The sequence below is a fragment of the Sphaeramia orbicularis genome, chromosome 13 (assembly GCF_902148855.1).
Source record: "Sphaeramia orbicularis chromosome 13, fSphaOr1.1, whole genome shotgun sequence".
NCBI classification, from domain to species: domain Eukaryota; kingdom Metazoa; phylum Chordata; class Actinopteri; order Kurtiformes; family Apogonidae; genus Sphaeramia; species Sphaeramia orbicularis.
In genome coordinates this window covers 48957465-48980099 of record NC_043969.1, presented here as the reverse complement: position 1 = coordinate 48980099, position 22635 = coordinate 48957465, and the positions used below count along the sequence as shown (strand labels likewise).

General features: G+C 40.4%; 1 protein-coding gene and 1 pseudogene across 1 annotated transcript in view; both read right to left on the bottom strand.

Annotated features, from left to right (window-relative positions):
• The window catches only part of LOC115431037 (tumor necrosis factor alpha-induced protein 2-like), a 100442-nt gene that overhangs the window by 51248 nt on the left and 26559 nt on the right, over positions 1–22635 (bottom strand). The gene's annotated exons all lie outside the window — the stretch shown is intronic.
• Positions 992–22610, bottom strand: LOC115431166 (tumor necrosis factor alpha-induced protein 2-like; annotated as a pseudogene).

Sequence of the window (22635 nt, the reverse complement as noted above, 5' to 3'; positions counted from 1 at the left end):
GTCGAATACTTTTCCACTAAAAGGAGACAATGAGATTTAAATCCAGTTTAACCAGACCTTCAGTCCAGTTAACCAGACCTCAGCCAGTTTAACCAGACCTTCAGTCCAGTTTAACCCAACCTCAGCCCAGTTTGGACAGACCTCAGCCCAGTTTAACCAGACATGAGTCCAGTTTACCCCAACCTCAGTCCAGTTTAACCAGACCTCAGTCCAGTTTAACCAGGTCTAAGTCCAGTTTAACCAGACCTCAGTCCAGTTTAACCAGACCTCAGCCCAGTTTAACCAGATCTCAGTCCAGTTTAACCCAACCTCAGTCCAGTTTAACCCAACCTCAGTCCAGTTTAACCAGACCTCAGCCCAGTTTAACCAGACCTCAGCCCAGTTTAACCCAACCTCAGTCCAGTTTAACCAGACCTCAGCCCAGTTTAACCAGACCTCAGCCAGTTTAACCAGACCTCAGCCCAGTTTAACCAGACCTCAGTCCAGTTTAACCAGACCTCAGCCCAGTTAACCAGACCTCAGTCCAGTTTAACCAGACCTCAGCCCAGTTTAACCAGACCTCAGTCCAGTTTAACCAGACCTCAGCCCAGTTTAACCCAACCTCAGTCCAGTTTAACCAGACCTCAGCCCAGTTTAACCACACCTCAGCCCAGTTTAACCAGACCTCAGTCCAGTTTAACCAGGTCTCAGTCCAGTTTAACCAGACCTTCAGTCCAGTTTAGTCAGACTTTACTCCACATTTAGAGTCTCTGAGCTCAGAGTTGAAGCCGAATGAGATCAAACATCATCCTGTTCTAATCTGAGTGTCTGACACAGATTTCACCTTTAAAGCAGACGTTCATGGTTTCTCCAGGTGTCAGGAGTTAAATGAACATGGAACTGGTTCCTCCTTCATCATGCACTTTAATAACTGATGCACTGATATGTGTCAAAATATACTCAGAACTTTATCCACTCAATAAAACGAACATCTGTCGTAGGAATGAAACGTGGTTTTTCTGTTTTGGCGTCCGGTCCGATCCTCCGTTCACGTCTTTCAAATCCAAGATGATGATTTTTTGTTTGATTATTCATAACTGATGCTAAAATCAGGCGTATAGGGCACCGTTTTAGGGCAGACTGAACTAAAAATGGATGAACCAGAGGAAATACGCCGAGAAAAAAATCTGGATTTCTGAGATTAAAGTCTTTAAGTCTGTAAATCAACGCTCAGAAAAATAATCCTGTCGCGGTGCTGACGTGTTGTAGAAGCAGCGTTTTGTCCAAACCAATCAGCTCCCGTCGTCCTGGTTGTCCTCAGAGGACGTCGTCCGGGTTCTCCTGGACAGGCGTCCTGGTCTTGCGGCGTCGCGGCCGCAGCGAGCTGAAGCAGGACGAGGCGGTCAGGGCGATCCGGCTCAGGCCCAGGTTCAGACAGTGGACCTCGGACGTGACCGGGACTTCGGCGAACAGGCTTCGGTCTCTGGAGAGGCGGGCTAGGCTGCCGCCGCCGCCGTCGCTCTCGATGTCTTTGACGATGTCGAGGATCTCCTGACGCTCCACCTGACGAGTTACGCCACGGATGTTCAAGATGGCCGACACATGCTTCTTCCTGCACAGAGAGAGGGCGTTAGCTTAGCTTTAGCATCAAGACCTGATCTGGACCAGAAACACAGTTTGTTCAGCTGATGTGTGATAATAGTTCATATCACTGTTATTTTACACTGTGTCTGTTGTAATATTAGTGGTGAAACAGAAGATCAGAAGGATTATAAATTTAATACATACATATTTTATACTATACGATAATAAAGTAGAATGGTAGCTACATTTCATTATTGACTCAAGTGAAATAAAACAATAATAAAAGAAGTAGTAGTATCAGTAGTACTAGTATATTATTAGTAGTAACATTAGTAGTATTAATAGTAGTAGTAGTAGTAGTAGTCGTAGTAATGCTAGTATCAGTAGTATCAGTACTAGTATCTGGAGTACCAGTACAAGTACCAGTAGAACCAGTACTAGTACCAGTAGTGCCAGTGCTAGTTTCAGTAGTATCATTACTAGTACCAGTAGTATCAGTACCAGTACCAGTAGTATCAGTAGTATCAGTACTAGTACCAGTAGTATCAGTATCAGTAGTATCAGTTCTAGTATCAGTAGTATCAGTACCAGTAGTATCAGTACTAGTACTAGTGGTATCAGTAGTATCAGTACTAGTACTAGTGGTATCAGTATCAGTACCAGTAGTATCAGTACCAGTACTAGTGGTATCAGCAGTATCAGTACTAGTACTAGTAGTATCAGTACCAGTACCAGTAGTATCAGTACTAGTACTAGTGGTATCAGTAGTATCAGTACTAGTACTAGTAGTATCAGTACCAGTACCAGTAGTATCAGTACTAGTACTAGTGGTATCAGTAGTATCAGTACTAGTACTAGTGGTATCAGTTCAGTACCAGTAGTATCAGTACCAGTAAGTGGTATCAGTAGTATCAGTACTAGTACTAGTAGTATCAGTACCAGTACCAGTAGTCAGTACTAGTACTAGTGGTATCAGTAGTATCAGTACTAGTATCAGTAGTATCAGTACTAGTACCAGTAGTATCAGTACCAGTACAAGTAGTACCGTGCATACCTGATGTCGGGGAACTCCCGGACCAGGACTGCCACCTCCATCTGGACTGAGGGGACGTCCTCCAGGTGGATGATCTCTGAGATGTGGGACAGAGCGCTGTCCAACCAGCTGGACGGAGACTCCTGGACACACACACACACACACACACAGGTTAGTACACCTGAAACCGTCAATCAGAGAGCGCGTGACCTCTGACACTGACCAGGTCCTTGAAGAGGACTTTAATGTGGTCTCCTTCGTCCCGGAGGCGTCCGGCCGTCCTCTTCCTCATCTTCAGAGACGTGCAGATGATTCGCCCTCGCATCACAGAGCGAAGGTACTCCATGACGACGCGGCGGTGGACCTCGGCAACCAGGACCTGAGGACGACAGGGACGCTTAATGTCCACCGACTGTCCACCGCTTCCTGGATCTTTTGTGTCATTTGTGTGATGGAGTGTAGACGGATGAGACAATATGTAGTGAGTACTGTATCATTAATATATGTATTATATAAACATACATTTGTGGGTTATACCAAAAACATAACTGAGATAATCATATATATTATAAATTATGAGGAGATATTATAATCATAAATTATATTGCAAATGATTATTTTTTGTTAAATTTTGCTAAGTTTTATTACCTCCACCAGGAGGCATTGTGATCACTTGCTTTGTGTTGTGTGTTGTTTGTTGTGTGTGTTTGTTTGTTAGCAAGATAACTCAAAAACTTATGGAGTTTCATGAAATTTTCAGGAAGTGTTGACATGGGGGGACAGATCTGTCTTGGTGGAGGTCTGTGCTCTCTAAGTGCTTTTCTTGTTTATTTTGTTGATTATTCTTTTTCTTTTTACAAATTTTTTTTTCATATTTTTCCATTTGTGACTTTTGTTCCATTTGCCTTCATTTTGGCACTAATTTTTTGTAATTATTTCATTCATTTTTCTTTATGTGATTTATTATTCATGCTAGTTTAATTATTTCTGTATATTTGTAGATAATTGAAACAGTTATATATATAGTATAAATTATAAGGAAGGTGTTGGAGGGGTTCTATCTGTGGTCTGGGAACGCCTCAGGATTCCACCAGAAGAGCTGATGGATGTGGCTGAGCAGAGGACCCTAACCCTAACCCTAACCCTAACCCTAATCCAGTGGGAGCTGGAGGGGGTGTTTCCAGGAAGTGGGTGAATATGCGGTGGGTACCTGGTACGGGGGGACTGTCCATACGATGATACTTAAATACTCTTAATCAGAGCCTGGATTTGGTCGAACGGCTCCGTGTTACTGAGCCACTTCCTCTTCACCAGACGGTCGAAGACGGCTGAAAAACACACAAAACAGAATAAACAGATAAATGAGATGGAAACGTATAAACAGAACTAAAACTACAAAAAAAATCAATAACACAATAAAATAATATGATACTGAATGAGTTTAAGTTTGAGTCTAATGTTATAATGTTACTGTAGTGGTAGTAGGAGAATATTCGAGTAGTAAAGTAGTAGTATATATAGTAATTAGTAGCAGTAGTAGTAGTAGTATATATAGTATATAGTAGTAGTAGTAATATTTATAGTAGTAGTAGTAGTAGTAGAGTAGTATATTATAAATTAGTAGTAATACTGTAGTAGTACTGTGTATTGGGTGTGTACTGTGTATTTTGATGTTTTGTGTTTCTGAATTTTCATGTTTTGTGATTTTTTCTGAATATGTTCCTGTTTTCTGTGTATTTTCATTATTCTGTGTGCGGTATTTTTCTGTTTTCTGTGTATTTCTGGTTTTTCATTGTTCCTGGTATTCCATAGTTTTGGTCTTGTGTATTTTCATTTTCCTGTGTATATTCTCTGTGTTTTACCCTGATAGTAGTGTACAGTCTTTCCGACAGGACTCTGACCCTGTGGACAATGTGTCCGAGCTCTTCGTCGCTAGACGTAGAGAGTCTTCGCTGACAGAACGGATCGCACTGAGCACAACGCTGCACGAAGCCCCTGAACGCATCACACACAAACCATATTTACATTTATTTCACCATAAACTGAACAGAAACGCGTCGTTTTGATACCAGACGATGATGTACACGTACCTGAACGGAGGACAGCAGTTGACCAGAGCGATGGTTTTGGACACGTATCCGTCCTCGTTGTCTCCAAACATCCCGCTCTGCATCCCTTCATGAAACATCTCCACTTTACGCTGGAAACTACGATGAGACAAACAGCACCAAAGCTTTAGATCAGGGCTGTCAAACCATATACAGTTCAAGATGATCTAAAACCAGTAAAATACTAACAGAATAATCTATAAATAATGACAGCTATGAACCTTTGTCTATGTTTTAAAGAGAAAAAAGTTAAATGACATTATCAAAATATTTACGTCTGAGAAGTTTCCTGTAAAAATGTGAATAACATGGACAACCTGAAATTTCTTGAGAAAAATAAGTGTAATTTTAACAATATTCTGTCTACGTTTATCATTTACATGTGCATTAGAACATACAGATCACAGTGGATCTACAAATACACAAAACATATAATAACAAACAGAATATTGGTGCAATTCCACTGATTCTTCTTCATGCATTTCAGGTTATTCATATTTGTTAAGGTTGTCTTTTTGGTGAAAGGATAGTTTGTCAGTGTAAACATTTTCATGTCATTTTTACTTTTTTTTTTTTTACACTAAAACAAGGATGAGAATTTGGAGATATTTATAGGTTATTATGATGTTATTTTACTTTAGATCATATTGGTCTGTATCTGGAACCACAGCTAAAATGAGTTTGACACCACTGAGTGTTAACACCTTCAGTGTAGTTTTTACACTTTGTAAATTCATCCCATGGGTCGGATCGGACTCTTTGGCAGCTGATTTTGCCCACACGCCATGATTTTGACATCACTGGTTTATACGTTTGACAGAATGAAAAACCCACAACACTGAACTGAATTATACTGAACAGATCAGAGTGAACCCACAGAGACGTCAGCATCAGCTGATCTAGTAATATGACAGAAAGGTCAAAGGTCACAGTTGGTCAGGTGACTTAAAGGAAAACACCTGAAAACTCAGATGGAATAGTGTTTTAAATAGACCCTTTCTGAAGTGTTTCAGATGGATTTAATGTCGTTTTCTGAACGTTTCCAATGTCCTCCAGTGACTGGACAGTAAGACTATGGGCGTGGTCAAAGGCGTCACAGATGGACCGCCCACTACTTTTGGATTCATAACTTTTGAACCAGACAAGTTTCAGACAAATATTCCACATAATTGTAAAGGTCTAAATGCCAGCTTAAACAGACTCAAAGGGCAACATTTAGTTTAAATATTTGTAAATGAAAATATCAAAAACCACTGTGTCACAGATGGAAAAAAATAACATGCATTTTTTTGCCAGAATTCCAAAGTTCTCCAAAGTGAAGTTCATTGACATTTTCATTCTCAAATGTATTCAGTGTAAACCTTAAGCCCTCTATTTTACAACCCAATAATTGGTTATAGAGGAAAAAAATATATGATCAAACCTAAATAGAAAGAGTTTAGACAAATGTCAGCGTCACAGATGGACGACAAAAGGAAATATCAAACATGTTTTATTTCAATTATCAATATCATATACATTTATTTACAATATTTACAACATACAAATATATTAACATTATTCAAATGTATTTTGCATAGATATATGCATTTATTTATTTTAAAGTCTGTCTGTTTAGAATTTGACATAAATAGTATAATAGTCAAATATCAATGTATTTGGAATAAATGTAGTTTATTTCTAGAGTTTATAAAATGAACCCAGAATGACGGCACTAAACTGAGTCACTTTACAAACATTCACACTCAGAAAACTACTCACTTTTTTTCCACTTTTTTTTCTCATTTCAAAATACATTTTCCTGAAAACATAAGTAATTACTGACCCAAAAATGTAAGTTTGGTGTAGATTATTGTAATTTGATTTTTTTTGACCAGATGTGAATCTTCCCTTGACTTCGTTCTATAGTATGTCCTCTGAAAATGGACATTTTGGACAAAATTTGAAAAGGTCTAAATGTTTTGCACAGTTCATTTATAGGATTATGATAGTGAGCATTTGTTCCTCTTTGTGCCGTTCGCCGTACAGAGCTGGTAAAAGGGCATTTGTGTACTCTGCTCCTTGCACATGGAATATGTTGCTAAAAGACTGGAAACAGACTGAACTGATCTCCTGAATTCTTTTAAATCCAAACTCAAAGTGCTGGAGAATAACTCAGTGACTTGCACGTGTTATTCATCGGTTGACTTGTCCTGTAAATTATTGTATGTTGTAACTATGTGTTGTGTTTCATGCTGTCTCTTGGCCACGACTCCCTTGGAAAAGAGGTTCTTAATCTCAATGGGATCTTTTCCTGGTTAAATAAAGGTTAAATAATAATAATAAAAAAAAATAAAAAATAGTGTTTTACTGAGATCATATTGGTGTGTATGTGGAACCTGAACTAAAATAATGTTTGACTGGACCCTATGGTGGGCCGGTTTTGGCCCACGGGCCATATGTTCACACCCCAAGTTTAGATCAACACTGAAAAGCCTCAGAAACTGTGGGATGAGTTTTCATATTCTCTTTTCTAACGCTGTGTCTTTTAAGCGTTGACGTGTGTTGGCCCGCCCCCCTCACCTGTACAGGAAGTCTGCGAGGCCGTTGAGGCTGCACTGCGCCACCCTGGACCCCAGACTTCTGTTGATGGATGCCGACCGCTCCAGGTCCACCTGCAGCCTCTGAAACCAACACGAAAACACACTGTGACCTCTGACCTCTGCAGCACCTGTGTGTGTGACCACGCTGCAGTTCTGTGTGTGTCCACTAGAGGGCAGCGTTGGGTCCAGGTTGGACTGATCAGGAAACATCCATGTTGACTTTGGCTGCAGCTGAAGGACAGAGGTGGAAAACAATCAGTACAAAACGCAGCGGAATCCACCTTTACATAACGGTCACCGAGCTGTGATTAAACAGGACGGAAACCGCAGCTCAGACCACGTCCAGCACCTGGACCCGGACCCACAACGGAGTCTGGAGTCTGGACAGACAAAACAGGACTCTGAACAGTCACACAGTCTGCATCAGACCTCCAGCATGAGACCAGAACCTGGAACCACGACGGCATCAAACGTAGAAAACAAGGTGGTACGACGATGCAACAAAGATGACAAAGACAGAAAAGACACGAGACGACAACTGAAAAGCAGAGGTGGGTAATCCCAGCTCCATAGAGTAAAAGTCCTGCCATGTATTTGTTCCAACCACTCACTGAACCAGCCCAGTTTGATGAGCACAACTCCTCATCCAGGTAGATGAAGGGATAATTAATGGAATCACCTGTGTCAAGTGAACAGGTAGAACCAATTCATGGCAGGATTTTTACTCTATGGAGCTGGGATTACCCACCTCTACTGAAAAGACACGACAAGAGGAAAATAACATGAAAAGAAGCAACAAAATGAAACAACAGAAAATAAAACAAGAAGAAATGAAAGAAAAGATGAGCAATGAAATGAAAATGACATAAAAAGACACAAAAAAATGAAAACGATAGAAAAAGGCAAAAACGTAAAAATGGCAGAAATAATGCAAGAAGATGAAATTGACAGAAAAGATCAGCAATGAAATGAAAGTGATGTAAAAGACCTGAAAACAAGATGAAACGAGATGAAAACAACGGAACAGACATGATGAGACAGAAACATAAAAAGACACAAGTCAAAAATGATATTAAATAGGCAACAGGAACAAAACAGGCAACAAGAAGAAAACGTCATCAGTCCCACATCCTTAACCAATGGAAACCGCAGCCTGTTAGCGTCATGCTGCCGTAGTGTCACCATGGTAACCCACCTGTATGACAGTCTGGGCCAGAGGGATGTGGAACTCCTCGATGTGCAGCGTCTCCATCCACCTCCTCTCCTCGTCGTCCAGGACCTGACTCAGCTCCGTCGTCACCTTGGCCTGGAAAAGCAACGGGAAACCATCAGGACCGGGTCGGAACGGACTGAGTCTGGGTGGATCTGAACCGTGTTTAGGTCCAACGAACAGGCCACGTTAGAGACACTCACCCGGACCGAGTTCAGACAGTCCAGCTCCAGACGGTCCACGGTCTCCGACGGCAACAGAGGACTGAGCTGAGTACGACTGAACGGACTCGTGATGCAGACCGTCCCCAGAACGTCCCTGAAACGGAAAAACAATGGGCAACAGGATTGGCAATGAGACAGGCAATGGCACGGGCAACAGGAAGAAAATGATAGAGAAGACAAGAAATGAGATGAGCAACTAAATGGGCAACGAGAATGAAAATAACAGAACATGAGAAATGAGACAAGCAGTGAGACGAGCAACGAGATGAGCAACAAGATGAGCAATAAGACAAGCAATGAGAAGAAAATGACGGAGAAGACGAGAAATGAGACAAGCAACAAAACGGGCAACGACAATGAAAATAGCAGAGAACACGAGCAATGAGACGAGCAACGAGACAAGCAACGAGATGAGCAATGAGACAAGCAATGAGATGAGTAAAAGACAAGCAACAAGATGAGCAATGAGACGAGCAACAAGAAGAAAAGGATGGAGAAGACGAGAGATGAGACAAACAACGAAATGGGCAACGAGAATGAAATAACAGAGAACACGAGCAACAAGATGAGCAGCGAGATGAGCAACGAGATGAGCAATAAGACAAGCAATGAGAAGAAAATGACGGAGAAGACGAGAAATGAGACGAGCAACAAAATGAGCAACGAGAATAAAATAACAGAACACGAAACAAGACGAGCAATGCGACAAGCAACGAGATGACAACGAGATGAGCAACAAGACAAGCAACAAGATGAGGAACAAGATGAGCAATGAGAGAGTAACAATAAGAAAATGACATAAAAGACGCAATAGGACGAAAACGATGGAAAAGACGAGCAATGACACAAAAACATCATTAAGATGTAACGAGGAACCGTGGCAACCCCATCATGTGTTCATTCACCTGTCGTAGATGTTGTGTAACCAGTCCAACAGAGAGTAGATGTCTGTGATCTCCAGCTGGTTTTCAGTGATGGACTCCAGTCGCCTAGCAACCGCCTGATGGTAGCTCTGAACATACACCTGAAAGGTCAAAGGTCAACGTTAGCCACCAGCACTAATTCACAGGATTAGACACATTTATATGGTTCTAAAAAGGATTATCAACATTTTAACAAGTTGAATTCACAGGAAGAATCTGGATCTGGTAAAATATTAAAACAAATTAAAATATCCAAATACAAACTGTAATGAAACAAAAACCCGACATAGAACCAAAAAAATCCACAAAAACATGAATAGAAAAAGAAAACTATAGAAACCCAACAAAAAACAAAAACTAAACATGAATAAAATGAATAAAACCCTACAAATAAGTAAAACCCTAAAATTAAATGAACCGACACAAAAACACAATGTAGATCCAAAAGAATTTTTTAAAAAGGAATAAAATGTTTAAGAAAAAAGGTAAATAAAAACACAAAACACATTGAACCAAAACTAAAAGAAAAATGATCAATCAAATGAATAAACCCCTAAACTGAGGAACCCCCGAACCCAGTGTCCCCGCCCCAGTGTCCCCGCCCCAGTGTCCCCACCCCAGTGTCCCTATGCCAGCATCCATATCCCAGTGTCCCTGCCCCAGTGTCCCCACCCCAGTGTCCCCCCCAGTGTCCCCACCCCAGTGTCCCCTCACCTGGACGGGCTGGTAGTCCTCAGGGTAGATAGACACCACGTTCCTCTTGGCGGCACCGAGGTCCTCCACCACCCGGGCCCGGAGCCGGTCCAGGTACCCGCCCAGCTCGCCGGCCGTGAACTCCGCCCTCTGGGGCAGCGACCGTCGGCCGCTTCCGCCACCGCCTCCGACCAGCGCCGCTTCAGACTGCGAGGCCTCGGGCCGCCGGGCGCCGCCCCCTCAGTGGTCGCCCAATCCCGGTCCACCTGCTCCTCCTGCTGCAGAACCTGGACACAGGGGTCACAGGGGTCACAGGGGTCACATGGGTCGGTTTGGGTGTACCTATTATGTTTTGAAACCTGTTCAACAATAGAACTGAAACATATTCAGCCGTTCAACCTACATCGACACGTTTACATCCATTAGTTCCATTTTTGTTTTTTAGTTTATTCTTTACAAATACAAGAATCTCAAACAGAAGAGAATCTTCGTACCAGAGTTAGCTACAGGCTACTATCCAGCTGCTGTTCCCATGGGATGTTTCTGTTTTGTGTCATTTGCATTGTTTTCGTATGGTGTTCTGTCATTTTCAGCTTTCTGCGTTTTTCGGGTCATTTTAGTCTTTTTTGTCATTGTGTGTTTTTGTGTGTGCTCATCTTGTTGTGTCTTATTTCATTTTCAATTTTCTAAATTTCCGAACCCTGTTGCATGTTTTTGTTTTGTTGTATAATTTGTGGGGGGTTTTTTGTCTTTTTTTTTTGCATCACTTTACTCTTTTTGCATTTATTGGTTTTTCTGCATTTTTTGCATTGTCTTCATCTTATTGCATCTTTATTTTATTTTCAGTTTTATTTTTTTTTTCCCTTTTACATCGTTTCGCATCAGGCTGCATCTTTTGTATTATTTTCATCTTGTAGTGTCTTTTGTGTCATTTTTGTCATATCGTGTAGTTTTCTTGTGTTGCGTCTTTTAGGTTGTGTTTGTGTTGCATTTTTTTCCTTAATTTTCAGTTGCATATTTCATATTTTTTGTCTTTTGACTTATTGCCTCCTCTATAATATTCTACCAAATGATCTCATGTTTACTGTGGTTAAAGCCAGAGTGACATAAGCCCCGCCCACAGCCGGCTGTTACCGTGGTACCCGGTCCTCACCTGCACCACAAGGCCCAGGTTGGGTCCGGCGGTGGGCGAGCGCAGAGACTCCCTGACCACGGCCCACAGCTCCTTCTGCAGCTCCTCGTACAGCAGCTCCACGTCCTTTGCTTTGCGTCGGCCACCATCTTTGACGCTTGGCGCCGCTGCGTCGTCCGCCTGCTCCGATTCATTGCACTCCTGCTCCAGCTCCAGGATGTGGGTGTCGGCCAGGAACAGGTCCCGCCTCTTGACCAGCTGCAGGATCTCCAGGACTGAGGACGGAGGCGGGTTCAGGTTAATTAACAATGACAACTGTTAATTAACATGTATATTTGGTATGTATATATATCTAGAGCTAAATAAATATATGTGTGTGTGTGTGTGTGTGTGTGTACATATATTTTTTGTAGTATGGATAATTTCTTTCCAGCTACTTTTTCTTATACTCGCTCAGAGCAGCTGTAACTGTAACGTATCCTTCCTCTAGTATTGTCTGCAGTTCAGGTTCGACCACATCATTTCTAAAATCATTGATCCATTTGTAAGATTTTACAGTGAACAGACGTGTTGACGTCAGAACTTCTGTTTATTGAATAAAACATATTTTTCTGTAGATACAACTCCAGTGTAGTTGTAGTTAAGTTACAATAACAAGACGTAAACTGACTTAGTTGATGAAGTTTACTGATTTAATGAGTCAATAAGCTAGTGTTTAGCATTAGCTCAGCTGTAAACTCCAACAGTCCGACCCTTTTGTCCATCAATCAATCAATCAATCAAATTTTATTTATATAGCGCCAAATCATAACAAAAGTTATCTCATGACACTTTGCGTATCGAGTTGATCGAAACCAGACTCTAAGCCAATTAACCACACTCTAAGCTATATATGGTCACTTCAGGCTCTAAAGAGCGAATATGGCGATGATTAAAACACAAGCTACTGCTTTCAGAACTGTTTATGATCATCTACAGGTTATGGTTGAAACCTGCAGTTCCTCTAATATCCACCAGAGGCTCCAGAGGTCAGTGAATCCTCATAAACTACCATGTTGAAACAGCAGAAAAAACATGTTCACAGTGAATTTACACTTTTACAAATATTTTTTCGTTGCTAATTCTATTATTATATTATTATTATTATTTCTAAAGTATAAAAGATTAGCTATCAGTAAATCCTGCTATTCAAATGTTAATTAATATTAGTTAATGCTTATTATTGAATTAGTTAATGTTAATCAACACTTAACTGATCAACTGTTATCCAGTGTTAATGTTAGGAACATTTCTTACTCTACGACTGTTTCCAGTGCTGAAAATCAAACAGAAGAACTGTGGATCAGATCAGACTCATTTATTTATTTAGTTTCACTGCTTAAACAAACCGACTGTTTTAGGAAACACTGATGTGACTCTGATCGATCGACGCTACATTCATTCAGATCTGAACATTCACACTGTGAATATGACACTGAAGAATGACTCTGGAGTTGGTTTGAATCACAGCTCAGCTGTTGTAAACTAATACGAACACACACATATATTACACTCTACAGAGTCAGAAACACTGCTCTTATTGTTCAGTGTTCGGAGGAAATCTGTTCCAGCTGGGTGGATGAAGCCCCGCCCACCTCCACCCTCATCCCACCACGCCAGCGTCATGACGACGAGTCCGGCCTAAAGTGAATCAGCATCCTCACATTCTGATCATTAACCCATTAACAACTACAGACTATGTTTAATTTGTTTAATATTAATCTGTTTATGTTGTAGAGATGCTCCATAAACCCACGGTTCAACTCATAATTAACCCTTAGTTCATGCTAATTACATTAATCAATGATAATTAACAGTTCACTTTGCCAACTATTGTCTAGTTTTAATGTAAAAATTATTTATTATTATTGTTGTTGTGTCTAAATGATAGAATGTTATGTAAATGAATCCCTTCCTTAACATGAAAACCATCAGTAAATATGTATATTACTTAAGTGTTAATTAGTGCTAGTTAATGCTTATTACTGTATTAACTAATGTGGACACACTGCATTAAATGAGTCCTGACCTATTTCTTGTTGCCATGGCGTTGTCATGGATCTGCAGGTGGAAACACCTGAACAGGTAATGTCTGTTTCCATAGCAACATCCAACTGAGCAGAGGCAGAGCTCTGTCGCGTTTCAGACTCTGATGGAAACGAGCTGACGCTAAACCTGAACCTGGATCAGTGAAACCGGATCTTGTGCTGAGTCAGGTGGACCGGGCTCAGACACCTGGACAGGAAACACCTGGACACGAGTCCACATTCTTTACATGCGAGCGTGAACAGAAGCAGGATTGTAAAGATGAAACCAGAGCTCAGCCTCCACATGTCGGAGAACCAGAACCCAGAGGAAAGACTGGGACGGGGTCTGGACCTGGACCAGTCTGGACAAGAGGCCCAGAGGAAAGACCGGGACGGGGTCTGGACCCACTGGTCTGGACAAGAACCCAGAGGAGAGACCCAGTCCGTCTGGACCTGGACTGGGTCTGGACCTGGATCAGTCTGGTTTATTTAGCGACTCTTCTATAGTTAAATTAAATTAATAGTTAAAACCATGAAAAGTCTGTTTTTGTTTTCATTGTTTTCATGTTGTTGAATAAGTATTGTATTATTTATTATAAACTAGAAAAGCACTTAGAGAGCACGGACCACTGCCAAGGCAGATCAGTGCCCCCCCCCCCCCGCGATCACCACCAAAATTTAATCATTTGTTCCTTGTGCCAGTATCAATAATTCCTGAAATTTTCATCCAAATCCATCCATAACTTTTTGAGTTATCTTGCACACAGACAGACAGACAGACAGGCAGACAGACCAACGCCGGTAAAAACAACCTCCTTGGCGGAGGTAATAAATAAATGTGAGGTTCGTGGCGTGTTGTTGTTGTGAACAGTTCAGATAAGACTTGAGAACAGGAAGTGGGTCGGCGGCTGATACGTCCAAACACCGACTGAAAACCAGACGCTTATCGACAAGTGTCATGAAACAACAAAACCAACAAAGACCGACAGTAAAAGGAAAACCTTCAGGACATCACGTCCCCCAGAGACCAGAGGACACATTTTTAATATTCTATATACCGTATAAATTGAACTATTTATTTTATTTATTTATTTGTTTTCATCGTGGCACCAGTCAATGATTAACAACAACACTGGTTCATATAAATGTGTCAGTGTGTGTTTTGTACTCATGTGGTAGAAGGGTGTGAATTTTAGTGGATGGGTCAAAATGTAAAAATGATGCAAAAAATAAACAACTTCAATTCTGACCTAAAACATATTCTGATGAAATAGAAGTCCAACGTGTGCATAATACCCTCACCAGGATACTGGAAGGTTAAAAGTAAAGATTAAGTATAAATATATAAATACACACTCAGTAAAGCAGTAAAACTGAAGAGTGTATTTTCAGTCCATCTGTGAAAACCTGCTGCCTGTTTTCTCTGTCTTTTCTTTTTTTTGTCTATTTTTTTCTTTTTCTGGACGTCTTCTTCGTCTTCTACCTGCAGGAACACGCCGATGCAGGACGCATGTCACATGACAGTGTTTTAATGAAACACAGAGGATTAGTGGAGGGTAAATTCCACAGAGATCGACTGAAGGACGGAACAGAACGACTCAGGGGAGTTCAGCAGGAGGTGAATGAAGACGAGGAGGCCAACAAGCCAACAGCGCTGGTCCTCCAAATGATTCATTCCATTAAAAACACCAACGGCCTCATGAATCAACAGCTCAAGGGTTTCATCCTCTAACAGAAGCTCCACTGGATCCGTTTTGTCAGTGTTTTCTCGGTGTGAGGTCGAAAACCCAAACCATCCAGCTGTTTGTGACATCCACCACATCTGCAAACAGCGTCCAGGCCCACGAGGACAATGAAGAGGCCGATCCTCCTCATCCTCAAATACCACAGGATCCAGCTCAACCTCACACACATGACAAACAGGAAAAAACCAACGACTCCACAGGTTTTTGTGACATGTATGAAACTACACTAGATAAAGAAAAAAAAAGGAAACAAATGATGAGAATAATGTTGTTGTGGATGTTTCTATTATTTATTAATGTTTATTGTTATTATTATTTCTCTTGTTTCTCTACCTCTGATGTGATAGTCATTGTTTTGGTTTTGTTTTTTTTGTTTTATTAACTGTATTTGCAGTAACTTGAAATGTTTTAGTAACAAGATTTAGGGAATATTGTGATTTTATATGGGAAAAAACCCCCAAAACATTTAAAGTCTGATTTAAATCCAACAGGAAGGAGATTCTCCTCAACAAACGTCATATTCTGTCCATTCTAAACATGTTAAAGATGAAAGTGATACCATGGTGATGGTGAAGAACAAGAAAGCAGAAGAAGAAGAGAAAAAGAAGATGAAGAAGATGAAGAAGAGGAAAGAAAATGTAGAAAAAGATGAAGATGAAGAAGAAGAAGAAAGAGAAGAAGAAAGAAAGCGAGGAGACAAGAAGAGGAAGAAGAAGGAGAGAAGAAGAAAGAAAGACGAAGAAGGAGAAGGAAGAAGAAGAAGAAGAAAAGAGAAGAAGAGACAAAGAAGAAAAATGAAGGAGAAGATGATGATGAACAAGAAGGAGAAGAAGAAAGGGAAGAAGACGACAAAGAAGAAAACAAAGGAGAAGAAGAAGATGAGGAGGAGAAGAAGAGAAGAGGAGGAGAAGAATCCTCTGGTTTGATGGTTCTGGCTTCATTTGTCTTTATACATTCAGTTTTCTTTCCTTTCAGTGTTAGTGGATTTGAATGAACTGACTCAGTGTCCGTCAGTGTTTTAAATCCCACAGTTGTCCTTTTCTTGCCTTCATCACTTGTAGCTTTGAGGTTTTATTTTACATGTAAGTGATCAAACTGAGTCAATAAGAAACACAAAGGGGTCCTGAGTTGTAGAGAAGTAGTGAATTTTCAAGTCGAGGCTTGTTTTTAGAAACGGACACTCAGCGTCAGCAGATTCAGAGTTTGTGTTCATACTAAACATGAAGACAGGCAGCATTTGTACCGACAACACACAGATGATGTTTACTGACAGAGAAGAAGAAACAAGAAAACGAAGACGAAAAGGAAAGGCAAGGAAACAGAAGAGCATATGTTTCTACTTGCTATAAAGTAATAAAAGATGTGACAGTAAATCATCAAGTCTCTTTTACAATAAATTCAATATTAAAATTTAAGTTAAATTTTCTGACTTTTAAAAACAAAAGAAACACCTGAAGCTGAAAACAACAAAGCCATCAAATAAGAACAAACATGTGCATCAAAGAAAGAAACCAAAAGACCTGAACCAACAACTAAACCATAAACAAACACCTGCGTCAGCACCAGTACAACTGACCAACTGAACAAACTGATCAAACTGAACCAACGGAACAAACTGATCAAACTGAACACAAACTGAACCAACTGAACAAACTGATCAACTGAACAAACTAAACAACTGACAAACTGAACAACTGAACAAACAGATCAACTGACAAACTGATCAAACTGAACCACTGAACAAACTAAACACTGAACAAACTGAACCAACTGAACAAACTGAACAAACTGATCAAACTGACCAACTGAACAAACTGAACAACTGACAAACTGATCAAACTGAAGACTGAAACAACTGATCAAAACTGAACACACTGAAAAAACTGAACCAACTGATCAACTGAACAAACTGATCAAACTGAACCAACTGATCAAACTGAACCAACTGATCAAACTGAAGCAAGTGAACCAAACTGATCAAACTGAACAAACTGATCAAACTGAACCACTGAACAAACTGATCAAACTGAACAAAATTGATCAACTGAATAAAATGATCAAACTGAACCAACTGAACAAACTGAACCCCTGAACACGATCAAACTGAACAACTGATCAACGAACAAACTGATCAAACTGAACAAACTGATCAAACTGAACCAACTGATCAAACTGATCAAACTGAACAAACTGATCAAACTGAACAAACTGATCAAACTGAACAAACTGATCAAACTGAACAAAGTGAACTGATCAACTGACAAACTGAACTGATCAAACTGAACAAACTGATCAAACTGATCAACTGAACAAACTGCACCTTAAAAACAAGAAACCTAAACTGAGTCTAATCCACACAATCACATCTACAAGACAAACAACTTTAAAACTGAAAGGAAAGTTATATTTGTCCCTAAAAACTCTGAGTTTAAAGTTATAAAACACAGATTTGAACGTTTCTTCATTAAATTGTCTACAAAAATGAGTCTTATTTTCTGTATTTTATTAGAATCATTCCTTCGATAACATCAAATGTTTCCAGTGTATGTTTTAATTTAGATAAATCTGTCGTTTATTCACAGAAACATTTCTCTTTGTCATCGGTTAGTGGAGTCGTGTCCCCTTCAATAAGTTCAGATTCACACATCTGTTTTCACTAATGTAAATAAACATCAGTCAAAATCTGTTAAAAACATAAAGTACAGTTTAGTCTGAACTCAGTGACTGTTGAATTATTTTAGATGTGAACGGATTCTGACTCTGTTCATGTTAAACCGGTCACATGTCGTATGTTCAGCTTGTGTTAGTGTTTCCTCCCAAGGTGCATTCAGGTGCATAACAGGCGTCCAGCCCGTCTCGTGTTGGTCGTCACGCATTCTGACTCCTATGAGGGCGTGCAGAGCCGAGACCTGAACTACTGATACACATCAGAGATCTGCACATCTGGAATGAAGAAAACATCAGCCCACGTCTGAGTCCACCTCTGCTCACAATCCTGGTTCACGTGGACGCAACTAAATGTAGGTTAACAGTTCGATCATCGTGAACTAATGCTGTACATCACACAATTTGATCTATTGCGATATAATTAGGTCACAGAATCACTTTACTAAAATATCCCTGCTTTAGCATAAAGACACAGCTAGCGTTAGCATCATGGAAACACAATCCTCGCAGAGTAATAACATTAACACTAACAATGTCCTCACTTCATTAAACTGTCCTTGTGTTCAAAAGTCTTCACTTAATTAAAATGTCCTCATTTATACGGCCCCACTTTAAAAAAAAAATAAAATAAAAAATCCTTGTACCATTAGACACAGCTAGTGCTAGCATCACAAAAATATTAAGCTTGCAGAATAAAACATTAGCACCTCACTGCATTAAACTGTCCTCACTTCCAAAAGTCCTCACTTTCTTAATATGTCTGGATGCTCTATGATGTCCTCATTTATTCACATGTCCCTTCTTTACAAAATGTCCCCACTTTAGCATAAAGACACAGCTAGCGTTAGCATCATGGAAACACAAATGCTAGCAGAGTTATAACATTAGTATCACAATGTCCTTATTTCATTAAAAATTCCACGAACAAAGTCCTCCATTTTTTTTTTTTTATCACAATGTCCCCATGTTCCTAAAAATCTTTACACTGTAGCATAAAAACACAGAAAAAGATAAGATAAGATATAAGATAAGATAAGATAAGATAAGATAAGATAAGCCTTCATTAGTCCCACAAGGGGAAATTCCAAATTCCAGCTCGCATTAACGTCATAGATACAAACCTCACAGAGTAACAACATTAGCACTAACATGTCTTCACTACATTAACTGTCCTCAGGTTCAAAAAAGTCTTCACTTAATTAAAATGTCCTCATGTTCTACAATGTCCTCATTTAATACAACATTTTAATACACTAAAAAAAAATCCTTTCTGTACCATTAAGACACAGCTAGTGCTAGCATCACAAGACATATTAAGCTCACAGAGTAATAACATTAGCACCATCAAAGTCCTCACTTCATTAAACTGTCCTCACTTTCCAAAAAGTTCTCACTTATTAATAATGTCTAGATGTTCTATGACGTCCTCATTTTATTCAATGTCCCTTCTTACAAAATGTCCTTAAGGTAGCATAAAAATACAGCTAGCATTAGCATCATGGAAACACAAACATTAGCAGAGTTATAACATTATCATCAACAGCTGAATCTGAATAATTTCAATAAACAGTCACTGATTTTTTTTTTTCTCCAAAACTATCCCCTTGTATCTACCTTGTAAAAGAGATCTCAATCTGAATAGGATTCTTTCTGGTTAAATAAGGTCTAAAAAAAATAAATAAATAAAATATAATAAAATATCGATGTAAAAGTGTGTGAAGCACCTTGTCCTCATAAATATTAGCATGCTAGCCGTTAGCCTGCTAATAACATTTTACAACACAACCTAAGGTTCATGGACTCAAACAGGAGACATGTGGACGAGGATGTAAATAAGACAAAATTGTATGAGTGTGGATTAAATTAGCTGTCACTGTTTTCAGTTTTCCTGGACTCCACAGGTTAACGGGTTCGTCCTCATCCCGTCAGATTTAATGAGCAGGAGTTGTGGTGTCGTCATGACTACAGGAAATGAGAGCACACTGATTTCACTTCACGTCTCAGTTGGAGTTTGTTCATATGTGACAGTTCAACACAGAAAGAAAACTGTTTTAAACATGTAAACAAGGGTGTGGAGGAACACAACCACACACACAATACACACACAGACACACAATGCACACAACAGACACATATACACACATATACACACATACACAACAGACACACAACACACACTTATACACAGATACACACATAACACTCACACAACACACACACTTAAATCAGTCATTACAACACAGTGTAACAGGGTGTGATAAACAATGGACGCCCTTAGAAAGTTTCCAGGCTGTGAAGTGTCTTACATAACGTCCTTTAGTTCATTCATTAAGTTCAAATGAGAACACAGAAAAAAACAGGACTAAAACTAGTTTAAAGATAATGTTTAGTTAAAACTTCAGAAAGGACTCAATTTCCAAAAGCAGAAAATGTGCTTTTCAGCATTAAATACATCAAACATATATTAAAATGACCTCCAGCATCTACAAAGTGTGGCCACAACAGGAAAAACCAGAATTTAAAACCCAGACCCAAACCAGACTTATCACCTGGAGCGAACCAGGATTTAACCTGGACCCATACCAGGATTCAACCCGGACCTGGACCAAGATTCAACCTAGACCTGAACCAGTATTTACCCCAGACCCATACCAGGATGTAACCCGGACCTGGACCAAGATTTAACCCGACCCCTACCAGGATTGAATCCAGACCGATATCAGGAATTAACCCGGACCTGAGCCAGGCTTTAACCTGGTTGTTTTAAGGTTGCTGGAAACTCAAAAACTGAAAAAAAAACAAAAAACAAAAACAAAACTTTAAAATGGTTTGTGCCCATTCATTTTGTTAGTTTTCATTTTCACGACCTCTACTTCTTCTACTCTGTTTACTATGTGTCGTGAGTCTACAACCTATTTATTTTCTCCATTTATGACCCACACTTGACTCTAGATTTATTAATTAAAGATAGTTTTGTGCAGTGACTGTTTCTGATCTGTTTTTCTTCGCAGAAGCTCCTCCCTCTTCCTTGACCTCCTAACCCCGTGGTCATCAGGACATGTGGATGTGATGCGTGGTTGCGTTCAGGTTGTAAATCGTCGTACCGGACAGCGGCTCCCGGGGCTTCACCTCCTCCACCGCCTCCTGCACCGGCGCCTCCTCCGGACCCTGAGACGAGTGGTCTGCCATCGACTCCCTCTTGTGTTTCCCCAAACCCCACATCTTCATGAAGGACAGGCGGCGGCTGGTGGAGTCGCACTCGCTCTCCGAACAGTTCAGCTCGCCGTTGGTGATCGACTCCTTTCGGGAGCTCAGGGTGTCGCGGTATTTACCCGCAAACCTGGAGGATGGAAAGTCACACAATGAACATCATTCATACATGATTCTGCACAAAGAAACACCAAGATCTGCAAGTGTTTTACTTTTGCATTCTTTGTTACCATTCCAAAATGTCCTCATTTTATTACAACATCCCCACTTTACTAAACTGTCCCCATTTTAGGATACGACAGAGCTAACGTTAGCCCTGAGGAAATACAAACAAAAGCAGAGTAAAATGTTAGCATCAACAATGTCCTCACTTCATTTAATTGTCCTCACGTTCCAAAAAGTTCTTACTTTAATAAAATGTCCTCACTTTCCAAAAAAGTCCTCACCTTATTACAGTGTCCACACTTTACTAACATGACTTCATGTTCCAAAATGTCCTCATTTTACAAACATGTTGTGACTGCAGCATAAAGACACCGATAGCATTAGCAATCATAGAAACATAGCTAGCAGAGTAATAATGTTAGTGCTAACAGTGTCCTCACCGCGTTAAATGTCCTCATTTTTCCATAAAGTTCTCACTTTATTAAAAAGTCCAAATGTTCCAAAGTGTCCTCATTTTATTAAAAATGTTCCCACTGTAGGATAAAGACACATCTAGCGTTAGCATCATAGAAACATGAACCTTAACAGAGTAATAACATTAATGCCAACTATGTCCTCGTTTTAATTACAATGTCCCCACTTTACTAAAATGTCCCCAGGGTAGCACAACAGGACGGAGACAAAGTAAGACACAATAAATATAACATCATGTACAAAAGTGACATAAAAAAAGATGTAATGATGCGATGGAAACATGGATAACCATTTAGACATTAAATGTTAAACGTAACATGGATCGACTTCTATTTACTGATGACCGTGGTTTCATCTAAAAACATTAAAATATAGTAAAACAAAACACTGAGAAATATAAATAAAGTATTAATCTTGATATAAAGTCACATGATGCAGGTGAGTGTCGTCATTGGTACCTGAGCAGACTCCCTTCGGAGCTCCGCCTCCCTCTCTTCTTCTTCTCTGCAGGGGAGGGCGTTCCCTGCAGCGACCCCTGTGGCGAGGGCGTCCCGCTGCCTTTGCTCCGCACCGACTCCCTCAGGTTTTTCCCCAGCTTCCCCAGCGTCTTCAGCTGGGACCGTAAACTTGAAGGATCCCTTGACCGAGCCCCCGCCTCCTCCTCCGACCCCGCCCCTCTTCCCTCGTTGGCTTCGTTCTCGTCCTCCTCGTCTTCGAAACGGGTTGCGATCACGAGGCACGTCGCCGTCCAGGAGCGAGCTGCCCGGCGACCAGTGGGTTGCCAGTGGCCGCCGTTCTGTGGATGGCGTCGTCATCGTCGAAGGGGGTTGTGGTGGTGGG